This window comes from Prinia subflava, chromosome 31, assembly GCF_021018805.1.
Source record: "Prinia subflava isolate CZ2003 ecotype Zambia chromosome 31, Cam_Psub_1.2, whole genome shotgun sequence".
Lineage (NCBI taxonomy): Eukaryota > Metazoa > Chordata > Aves > Passeriformes > Cisticolidae > Prinia > Prinia subflava.
The window spans coordinates 1682298-1693784 of record NC_086277.1 but is presented as its reverse complement, the minus strand read 5'-3'; positions in this window follow the sequence as shown (position 1 = coordinate 1693784).

Here is an 11487-nt window from a genome sequence, read left to right as displayed (position 1 = left end):
CACGTCTCCCCAGCCTCCAAATCACCCCTGCACTGCCATGGGCTGTCACAGCGTCCTCTGAAGCCACTTGTGTCCTAATTGCTCCAAACAATTGCTAATTTGTCCATGATCCCGGTTTCTGGTGGCTGGTTTGACACCTGAGCTCGGCTCTGGCTGTTACCGGCTCCCTGGCTCTTGGCCAGAGCTGATGGAATCTGATCGAGCCACAGTGAGGATTTTATCCCCGGGACCTCCTGACTGATGCCATCCGTGGATCTCCACGCCAGAATCCCTCCTTTAAACAGACTCCCTGGCACGACACGGGGTTTGTTTGGAATTTTTATCCGTGTTTGTGAGCGAGAATTCCCATCAGGAAAAGCCATGCCCATCATTTATGATAAAGCTCTGCAGTCCCTGCCTGGCAGCCTGGTTCTGCATCATCCACTGACAGCTCTTCACCTGGAAAGGAATTCATTCCCTGCGAGATGGAGCTGCAATCAACCCCCTCAAGCCTCTGGGTCAGCTGGAACTGAGTCTTTTGGTGGTTTTGCAGGAGTTCCACGCTGGTTTTGGATCTGTCACAACCTCCCAGCTCCCTCAGACCTGCCGTGGTTCCAGTGTGGATCGAGCCCGGGGGGATTGGAGCAGAGGGGATGTGGCAGAAGAGGCTATTTCTGTCTTGGCTCAGCTCTGAGCTCAGCCTGATATCAGCTGTGCTGGGTTGTCGTGGGTGTGCAGGGAACAGGCCCCACGAGTGTTAATTGAGGTGGGATATTATCTTTAATGAGAGCAGGGCTCGTTGTGTGCACGGCAGGATCCCATTCCAGAGCTGGGGATGGAGCCCTTTCCCTCCTCCCCTGCTCCCCTCGTGTCCTGTGGGGTCCCACCGGGGTGGGATTTCCACAGCAGGGAATGCAGGAATCCCAGATCCTGAATTCACAGGGTTCTCCAGCACATCCAATCCCTGTGACATCCTCCCACCAAATCCTGGCCACATCCAAGCTCCCAGGAGTTCCAAAAAACCTCTTCAGCCTTTGCCACAGTGGGAAAAATTGGAGATGCTCCCTGAGCTTGGGGAGGTGCCTGTCCTGGAGGTGCAGAATCCCAGCACAGCCCCAGTCCCAGCCCTGGGAGGGGCTGGGGTGTGCCCTGGGTGCCAGGAGGTGACACGGTGGCCCTGCCAGGGCAGCTCAGGCTGGCACAGGCAGGGCACAGGTGGCACTCGGTGCCTGGCTGTGCTCTCCCGCAATTCCTGAGCCTGTGGAAGGACAGAAGGATGCGGCTCTGCCTCGGTGCCACCACCCAGGGCTTGGCAAAGGGGCTCAACCAGGGCCAGACGTGAGGCTGGGCTGTCCCCTGAGGATGCAGCAGCCTGGGAACGGCTGCCAGGAGGATTCCCAGGTATTTGTACTGACATGTGGAAAGAGCCAAGCCCTGGAGCTCCAGGACAGCAAACCCCAGCTCTGCAGGCACCAGGAAGGATGAGAAATGAGGCAGAGAGAGAATCAGGTCAGGGAAACCAGGAGAAAATAATCAGAGAGGACTTGGAAGGGAGCTGGAAGTAAAAAGCCATGAAGTTGCCTCATTTCAAGACTGGATAATTCATGGAGTCTCGGGGGCTGGCAGGGCTGGAGAGTTTTGGGTTGCAGGATCAGCCCCTCCTCAGGAGTGGAGCCACTGCTGGTTAAACACCAAACACGTCACCTGCAATCCCACCCGCCCTCAGCAGGAGTGGCCCTGGGCCCTGTCAGCCCTGAAGGGCAAAACCACCCCAGAATAAAGCCCTGAAGGGCAAAACCACCCCAGAATAAAGCCCTGAACATGGAGAAACCTCTCTGGCTGCTGGCACGGGGTGGTTGGAGGCGCAGAGAGCAGCCTGTGAGGAGGTGACAGGGAAGGGACAGCAGCCAGGGCAGCCTGGAGAGCAGAGGTGGGAGCTGAGGGCACGATTTGGATGCTGGCAGGGAGCTGCACCTTGGGCTGATGCGTCCACTGGGAGCAGGGCTGGGCTTGCCTGGCTTGGTGAGGAACCACCCTGGCCCTGGGGACAGGGGACAAATGACAGCGATGCCCTGAGCACTTTGCCACAAACAAACCCCCAGCAATGACACAGGTCCGTGTGCCTGTGGAATGCCACCAGACCGTGATCCCAGCCCTCTGCCTACTCTGACATCTTTATATCCTGGAAATTCTCGGGCCTCCCATCCAGAAGAAGTCTTCAGTTAGGAATGCACACAGCACAAGCCAGGAAACAGAGGCCACAGTGCAGGACACCAGGACACAGCCCTGGGATTAGCTGGGATGGGGCACGTTGGACACGAGCTGGTCACAAAATGTGAATTCCACTGAGGTGCTGGGGCAGGAGTGCTAAAAAAGGCAGCCCAAGTCTCTGCTCCCTCATCCACTTCTTTCACCTCCTTCTCAGGAATCGGGTGAGTGGGAAGCCTCATCTCCTCCTCCTCTGCTCCTGCAGCTCTTTCCTGCCTGGAGTCTCAGGTTATAGGGGCTAGAAGAGCACAGGGCTGGGAGAGGGCAGGGGAGAGAAAATCTTGTGCAGACAGAGAGAGGCTGGGATTTGGCTGAGGTGGCTCCTGGAGCTGGGCACTGCAGCGTGGGCCAGGAGATGTCCTGGATGATGGAGATGTGTGAGCCCAGGTGTCCCCAGGCACAGGAGGTGTGAAAGGCCGTGTCCTCCTGCCATCCTGCTCCGAGGGGAGTGCCAGGACAGTCAGCACAGCCCTGGGAGGGTGACAGCACTTCCAGGTGCCGCCTGTCACCGGGGTGGTGCCACCACTTCCAGGTGCCGCCTGTCACCGGGATGGTGCCACCACTTCCAGGTGCCGCCTGTCACCGGGGTGGTGCCACCACTTCCAGGTGCCGCCTGTCACCGGGGTGGTGCCACCACTTCCAGGTGCCACCTGTCACCGGGCTGGTGCCACGCCACCCGGAGCAGAAGATGCAGGAGGACACTTTGGGCAGGCAGGTCCACGGGGAATGTTCTGCTACAGGAGCAGCAGCACCCACACCTGGAGCAGGTAAGCCCAGGGATGGGAGTTCCTGACCTGGAGCAGGGGGTTGAGGGCTGAGGGCTGTCCCTGAGGTTGTTCCATCCTGGATTTCTGGGCTGGCAGCAGCTCCCACACCTGAGCCAGGTGAGAGTCCCTGACCGGGAGAAGGGGTTGAGGGCTGTCTCTGAGGTTGTTCCATCCTGTTTCATTTCTGGGCTGGCAGCAGCTCCCACACCTGGGGCAGGTGAGCCCAGGGACAGGAGTTCCTGACCTGGAGCAGGGGGCTGAGGTTGTTCCATCCTGCTGGATTTCTGGGCTGGCAGCAGCTCCCACACCTGAGCCAGGTGAGCCCAGGGATGGGAGTTCCTGACCTGGAGCAGGGCATTGAGGGCTGAGGGCTGTCCCTGAGGTTGTTCCATCCTGCTGGATTTCTGGGCTGGTGGCAGCTCCCACACCTGAGCCAGGTGAGCCCAGGGATGGGAGTTCCTGACCTGGAGCAGGGCATTGAGGGCTGAGGGCTGTCCCTGAGGTTGTCCCATCTTGGATTTCTGGGCTGGCAGCAGCTCCCAGTTGTGCCCCGTGTGTGCTCCTGGCCAGGCACAGCATCCCCAGGAGCGGTGAGATCCCGGTGTTTGCAGGCAGCCCCTGCTCTCCTGAGCTGCTCTGGGCTTTCCCAGCCTCCCTGGCCCCTTTGTTTCTGTTTTTGTCTGAGCTTTCCTATGCGAATGTTTGGGCTTGTTTATCTGTTTCAGCTGAAAAACTCCACAAGCCCCAGCAAAATGCTAATAAGAAGCATTAGCTGCAGTTAATTGAACTGCTTCTGTGATCCTCATAATTATCTCCTGGTACAGCACCTACCCTGAGAACAGCAGGATGGATGCCAGAGATAATCAGATAGAAGATCTGGGAAAAAACATTTAATTTTCTTATCCAAATTAAGATTTTTTTTTTCCTCGGGATTGATTACCTCACTAAATATTTGCTGTTGAGAGCAAAGCAGGCTGGTTCTGGTGGGGACTGCAAAGGGAATGATGGGTGCTCAATTATTTACAGCCTTGCTTGGCTGGCTGAGTGTGCGCCAGGAATGCAAAGGGAGCTGTCGCCGGGAATCTCGCCGGAGATTTTTCACCGGGACTAAAAACGCAGGCAACGACGAGGGGGAACGTTCTGCCGAGTCAAAACGCTGAAACCTGCCCGGTGATAAATTGAGCTGTCAGCAAGGCTCGATGAGCACATCCAGAGCACCCCAAACTCCCTGAGTTTGCAGGCCAGGAGTAAATATTGGCTTGGTGCAGAGCTCTGGGGTCAGCGGGTGAGAGCGCTCGCAGTGCCTTTAAAAATCTCATTATTAAATGCACCAGGTTTGTCCCAGCCTGGCTTGCACTCCCTTTATTGGTTCATCCCTGCGTGGGGTTGGATGTCCCCCACACACCTTGTCCCAGTCCTCCACGGATCTCCTAACTCAGAGCCAGCTCAGGACCATTAAAACCAGATTTATCAACTGTGCAATTTGTCACCACGCTTCAGGAGAGCGGCCCAGGTGAAACAACAGGTTTGCAAGGGAAGCAAAATCCGTGGATTCTTCAAAATAGGAGAAGGGGGATTTGGCAGCAGTGGCTATTAATAGGCTCTGAAATATGGGTTTGTGTTTAGGAAGCTCAAATACCAATGAGAACCACGCAGAGGCAGGGAGAACTGGCAGTGCTGAGAGTTTCATACACACACACATACACAAACACATATATACACATATAAATATATATTTATTTTAAAAGAAAGGAATCCTTGCCGTGGCATCGCAGATCTCACTGGCTGCAGATGCTAAAATTGTTATTAAGGGTCTGGAAAAGCTTGGACAGGTTGAAGTCGTAGAATCAAAGGATTCCAGAGTGGTTTGGGTGGGAAGGGACTTAAAGCCCTGCCATGGCAGGGACACCTTCCACTGTCCCAGGCTGCTCCAAGCCCTGTCCAAGGACACTTCCAGGGACGCAGGGACAGCCACAGCTGCTCTGGGCACCCTGTGCCAGGGCCTCAGCATCTTCTGAGTGAAGAATTTCCTCCCAATACCCAGCCTGAACCCACCCTTTGTCAGTCTGAACCCACTCCCCTTGTCCTGTCAGTGAATTTAGGGGGAGCAGGGTAACCCCACCTGGCATTCCAAGCACAACAGGAACCACATGAGCCCTAAACTGGGGGTCTGTGGGAAGGGAGACCCTTCCTGGGGTCTCCAGGGGCTGGCACAGCCTGGCAGGACAATCCCCTCGAGGATTTGGGGGCTCCTTGGCAGGGTCTGGCTGTGCCAGTCCCAAACCTGGATGTGGACGTGCCAAAGAGCCCCATCCCTGCTCCTTCCCTGCAGCCCTGCCTCTTGTTTATTCATCCCATTAAGGTGTTTCTACTCCTCCAATTTAAGCATTAACCAGGCAAGACGACAAAAAGCACCCGCGAATATCAAGCTGATAATTATGACAAGGATATGATTGGAGTTCAGCTTCCCTCACTGCTGTGAGGTGGTGCTGGTGAGTCTGAGAAAGGGAACCGTGTTGGACCTAAAGCTTCTTTTAAGCCTTGTTTGAAGTGGCTGGAGGGATCTGTGTGTTTATTTGTATTTGGCACTAATGGGGGTTTTTATCCCGCTCAGCTGGAGGGAGGAACAGCGGGAGCCTGGCAGGGCTGGCTGTGCTGGTGGCCTTTCTGCCCGTGCTGATTGTCGTGGCTCTGTGTGAGTTTTGTGTGTGTTGGCACAGGCTCAGCCTGTCCCCAGCACAGGGACGTGGGGCCTGGCCTCAGCAGGACACACTAAATCCACATCACACCCCTGTTCCCCTGTGTCCTAGTTTAGGACAAATTTAGGGGAAAATTCCCACAACTCCCTCCCCCACCACCGGGTTCGGGAGGAATTTCCTGAGAGGAAAAGTGGAAAAATTTTGTTTATTGAGAAACAACAAAAAACACTCCCCAACACAAGAAAAACAGTCCAAGATGACAACCTCTGCTGGGGAGGTGCCAAAGCTTCTCTCAGGTGCAGACTCCGGGGGGTTTTCCCTTGACGTTCCCCAATCAGGGCCCGAAGCAGGTCCGATGTCTTCAGGGAAGGGAGGAAGGAAAGAAGGGGAAACACAAAAGCAGAAAAATGGCAAAAAGCAAGCAAAAAAGCAGAAAGCAAGAGAGCAAAGCAGCCTAAAGCTAGCGGCAAGCAAGCCAAAAGCAAACAGCCAGGGGAGGGGCTCAGCTATAGACAAAACAAACTGAGAACACGGGAACAGAAACACGATTTGGGATACAAAGCATGAAAATGTCCTGTCACCCCAGGACACCCTGGATGCTCCTGCTGGAGTGGGGGAATCTGGGGGATTCCAAAGGATCGAGTGGCTGCACGTCCTCCAAGGCCTCAGGAAATTCGTGTTTCTTGTGGATGAGCTTTGTTTGGACCAGTCTGCACTTGGAAATCTCCCACAAAAAGGGGTTCAGAGGTGCCCTCTGTCACCTCCCTCACTGCAGGGCTTGGCTCTGTGGGCAGCATTCACCTTTCCCTGTGCTGAGCCGTTCCTGGGCTCCTTCAGCTGCCTGGTTCAGTCCCTGGCTGAGGAGCAGCCTCCTCCCTCGGCTCCTGAATCTCCCAGGACGTTCCCTTCAAAGCTCCAGCCCCAGAGCCCAAAACCTGCTCAGTCCCTGCTTTCAGCACTCCCCACGTTGAGCAGGTCAGAGGGGACTCTCCAACAACATTTTGGACCAATCTTTTCCTTTTGGCTGAAGGAAAAGCCCGGTGATGTCCTTGGTAAACGGGCCCCATGGACTTTGTGATAATCCGATTTTATTTTCCCCAACTTCCCTCTGCTTGGCTTGCCCTGGACCTTTTCTGCTCTGCCTGGTTGGGATGAGAAGCACAGAGCAACAGTGGCACCGAGTGGGCGAGTGGGACAGAACAACCAGAGCACAGGAGCCCGGAGAGAAAATTCACGTGGAAATTCATTAAAGACTCCCCAGAAAGCTCCTGAAGGTCAGGGCATCCCTGGTACTGATGGAAATCCAGCCCTGAACAGGATTTTGGGTTGAAGATCTTCAAAGGCTCTGCCAGCACAGCTCAGGTGAAGCTGGAAAGGGGAGGTGAAAGAGCAGTTCAGGCTCTTCTGGCCCAGTGTCACCTGCAGGGACCCTCCTGTCACCTGCAGGGACCCTCCTGTCACCTGCAGGGACCCTCCTGTCACCTGCAGGGCCCAGGGGTGGGGTCCTGGCAGGGGGGACACCCAGCACCCACCCAGGCTCCTGTGGTCAGTTGTCCACCTGCTGCCTTAACATTTAATTTTCATATTTTCCAGATTCTGTACTGCATTACTGTATAATTCTGATCTTCATACAAAGTGTTAGTGAGTTCTCCTCACAGCTTAATTAAACAAAATAATCCTTTTCCAGCCTGAGAACCAAGGACACCATTGCACTTCAAAAAGTGTCACCTGCAGGGACCCTTCTGTCACCTGCAAGGACCCTCCTGTCACCTGCAGGGACCCTCCTGTCACCTGCAGGGCCCAGGGGTGGGGTCCTGGCAGGGGGGACACCCAGCGCCCACCCAGGCTCTTGGGGTCAGTTGTCCACTTAACTTTTAGCTTTCATAATTTCCAGATTCTGTGCTGCATTACTGTATAACTCTGAACTTCATATAAAGTGTTAGCGAGTTCTCTTCACAGCTTAATTAAACAAAATAATCCTTTTCCAGCCTGAGAACCAAGGACACCATTACAACTTCAGGCCCAAAAAGTGCAAACAGGAACTGAGGAGAACAAACTGGGAGGATGGGACTTTAGAACCCCAAACTGTAATTGGATAATCAACCCCAATATGGAAATGGACCAAAATTTATAAAGTGTGAAAAATTGTGAAAAAGGGATTTTTTTTGTTGTTTTTTTCCATCTTGGGTGTAGCCTCGGCCAGGCTCTTGTACTGCTCAAGGTGTATCCTTTGAAGGCCTTTTTAATGAATACCCACTTTATTTCTTTATTCTGTTTAGTTTCTCTTCTAGGTGGCCTCTGAAGGCATCACACCCACAGGTCCTGGCAGGCTCTGGTCCTACAAACCACCCACGAGGGGTTCTGCAGCCCCTTCTCTCTCCTGAAGTGGTTCCATTCCCATCCCACCTTCCCTGGAGGAGAGGAGGACGAGATTCTGCTGCTCCTGCTCAGCACCAGCAGGGCTGTGAGTGCTGAGAGAGAGAGAAAAACCCGGAGTTAATCACCTTCATTAGCAAACCCACACCTGGATGCAAATTATTCCCACTTAGTTGGAAATTATAAAGCCAATTTGCATGGGAGAGGTGAGGTATGGGCAGGGTTGTGACTGAAATACTGGCTTTGTGAGAGCTCTGCTTTCCAAATTAGTGAAATTAGTGAAATTTCTGTGCTTTTGATATTTTTTGAAGCAGTATTTGTGGTGTCTGATCTGGGGGTGCTGACAAAAAGCAGTTTGGCCTTAGGAGCACGCTTGACAAATTCTTTTTGGTTAAAAAAAAAAAACCAAAAAAACCCCACAATTCTTCATCTCCACCGTCATCTGGTGGAAGTGAATCACACAAAGCAGAAACGGCTGCGCCTTCCTCAGGAATTTATTGGACATGGGGCAGGAATTGTTCCCTGGGAGGGGCTGGGATGGAATTCCCAGAGCAGGAATTTATTGGACATCGGGAATTGTTCCCTCTGAGGGCGGGGATGGAATTCCCAGAGTGGGAATTTATTGGAAATTGGGAATTGTTCCCTCTGAGGGGCTGGGATGGAATTCCCAGAGCAGGAATTTATTAGAAATTGGGAATTGTTCCCTGGGAGGGGCTGGGATGGAATTCCCAGAGCAGGAATTTATTGGACATCGGGAATTGTTCCCTCTGAGGGCGGGGATGGAATTTCCAGAGCAGGAATTTACTGGACATTGGGCAGGAATTGTTCCCTGGGAGGGGAACCCAGCAGATCCCACAGGGGCCCAGGATGTCCCAGTGGATCCCCCGAGGTTCCCACAGATCCCAGGAGATCCAAATGGGTGCCAGCATGTCCCAGTGGATCCCAGCATGTCCCAGTGGATCCCAGCATGTCCCAGTGGATCCCAGTGAGCCCCAGAATATCCCAGCATGTCCCAATAGATTCCAGTGGATCCCAGTGTGTTCCAATGGATCCTGGCAGCTCCCAGTGACACCTAGAGCATCCCAGAGGATCCCAGTGGATGCCAGAGGGTCACAGTGAGTTCCAGCAGGTCCCAGTGAGGCCCAGTGGATCTCAGTGGGTCGTAGTGGGTCAAAAAAAAACCCCAGCAGATCCTAGTGGGTTCCAGCAGATCCCAGTTTGCCCCAGAGGACCTCAGCATGTCCCAGCAGATCCCAGCAGATCCCAACAGCTCCTAGCAGATCCCAGTGGGTCCCAGCATATCCTAATGGACCCCAGTGTGTCCCAGATGACCCCAGTATCACTCAGTGGATCCCAGTGTACCCCAGTGGATCCCGATGTCTCCCAGTGGGCCCCAACAGGTCCCAGTGGATCCCAGTCTCTCCCTGTGGATCCCAGTGTCTCCCAATGGATCCCAGCGTATCCCAGTGGATCCCAGTATCTCCCAATGGAACTCAGTATCCCCCAGATGATCCCAGCATCTCCCAGTGCATCCCAGGAGATCCTAATGGACCCCAGTGCATCCCAGATGATCCCAGTATCCCTCAGATAATCCCAGGATCCCCCAGTGGATCCCAGTGTCCCCCAGTGGATCCCCGCGGCTCCGGGCGCTCCTCAGCCGGGGCAGGGCCCGCGTTCCCCGCCCGGCCCCGTTCCCCTCCGGGCCCCGTTCCCCTCCCGGCCCCGTTCCCCTCCCGGCCCCGTTCCTCTCCCAGCCCCGTTCCCCTCCCGGCCCCGTTCCTCTCCCGGCCCCGTTCCCTCCCGGCCCCGTTCCCCTCCCGGGCCCGTTCCCTCCCCGGCCCCGTTCCTCTCCCGGCCCCGTTCCCTTCCCGGCCCCGTTCCCCGGCCCCGTTCCCCTCCCCGGCCCCGTTCCCTTCCCGGCCCCGTTCCCCTCCCGGCCCCGTTCCCTTCCCGGCCCCGTTCCCCTCCCGGCCCCGTTCCCCTCCCGGCCCCGTTCCCTTCCCGGCCCCGTTCCCTTCCCGGCCCCGTTCCCCTCCCGGCCCCGTTCCCTTCCCGGCCCCGTTCCCTTCCCGGCCCCGTTCCCCTCCCGGCCCCGTTCCCCTCCCGGCCCCGTTCCTCTCCCGGCCCCGTTCCCCTCCCGGCCCCGTTCCTTCCCCAGCCCTCTTCCCCTCCCGGCCCCGTTCCCCTCCCGGCCCCGTTCCCCTCCCGGCCCCGTTCCCTTCCCGGCCCCGTTCCCCTCCCAGCCCCGTTCCCCTCGGGGCCCCGTTCCCTTCCCGGCCCCGTTCCCTTCCCGGCCCCGTTCCCCTCCCGGCCCCGTTCCCCTCCCGGGCCCGTTCCCTTCCCGGCCCCGTTCCCTTCCTGGCCCCGTTCCCTTCCCGGCCCCGTTCCCTTCCTGGCCCCGTTCCCTTCCCGGTCCCGTTCCCTTCCCGGCCCCGTTCCCCTCCCGGCCCCGTTCCTTTCCCAGCCCCGTTCCCCTCCCGGCCCCGTTCCTCTCCCGGCCCCGTTCCCTTCCCGGCCCCGTTCCTTTCCCAGCCCCGTTCCCCTCCCGGCCCCGTTCCTCTCCCGGCCCCGTTCCTTTCCCAGCCCCGTTCCCTTCCCGGCCCCGTTCCCTTCCCGGCCCCGTTCCCTTCCCGGCCCCGTTCCTTTCCCAGCCCCGTTCCCTTCCCAGCCCCGTTCCCTCCCCGGCCCCGTTCCCCTCCCGGCCCCGTTCCTCTCCCAGCCCCGTTCCCTTCCCGGTCCCGTTCCCCTCCCGACCCCGTTCCCCTCCCGACCCCGTTCCCCTCCCGGCCCCGTTCCTCTCCCGGCCCCGTTCCCTCCCCGGCCCCGTTCCCTCCTGGCCCCGTTCCTCTCCCAGCCCCGTTCCCGGCCCCGTTCCCTCCTGGCCCCGTTCCTCTCCCAGCCCCGTTCCCCTCCCGGCCCCGTTCCTTTCCCAGCCCCGTTCCCTTCCCGGTCCCGTTCCCCTCCCGACCCCGTTCCCCTCCCGACCCCGTTCCCCTCCCGGCCCCGTTCCTCTCCCGGCCCCGTTCCCTCCCCGGCCCCGTTCCCCTCCCGGCCCCGTTCCCCTCCCGGCCCCGTTCCCCTCCCGGCCCCGTTCCCCTCCCGGGCCCGGCCCCGTTCCCCTCCCGGCCCCGTTCCCCTCCCGGGCCCGGCCCCGTTCCCTCCCGGCCCCGTTCCCAGCCCCGTTCCCCTCGGGCCCCGCGGAAGCCCGGCCGGGCCCGGCGGAAAGGGCAGGGACACAGAGGCCGCACAAAGGAGCGGGGCGGGGGCGGGACGGGGCACGGCCGGGCCCGGGGCCTTTGAGAGCTCCACGGCCCCGGGTCCTGCTCCGGGAAACACCGGGGAACACCGGGGAACAAACACCGGGGAACAAACACCGGGAAATACCGGGGAACTCCGGG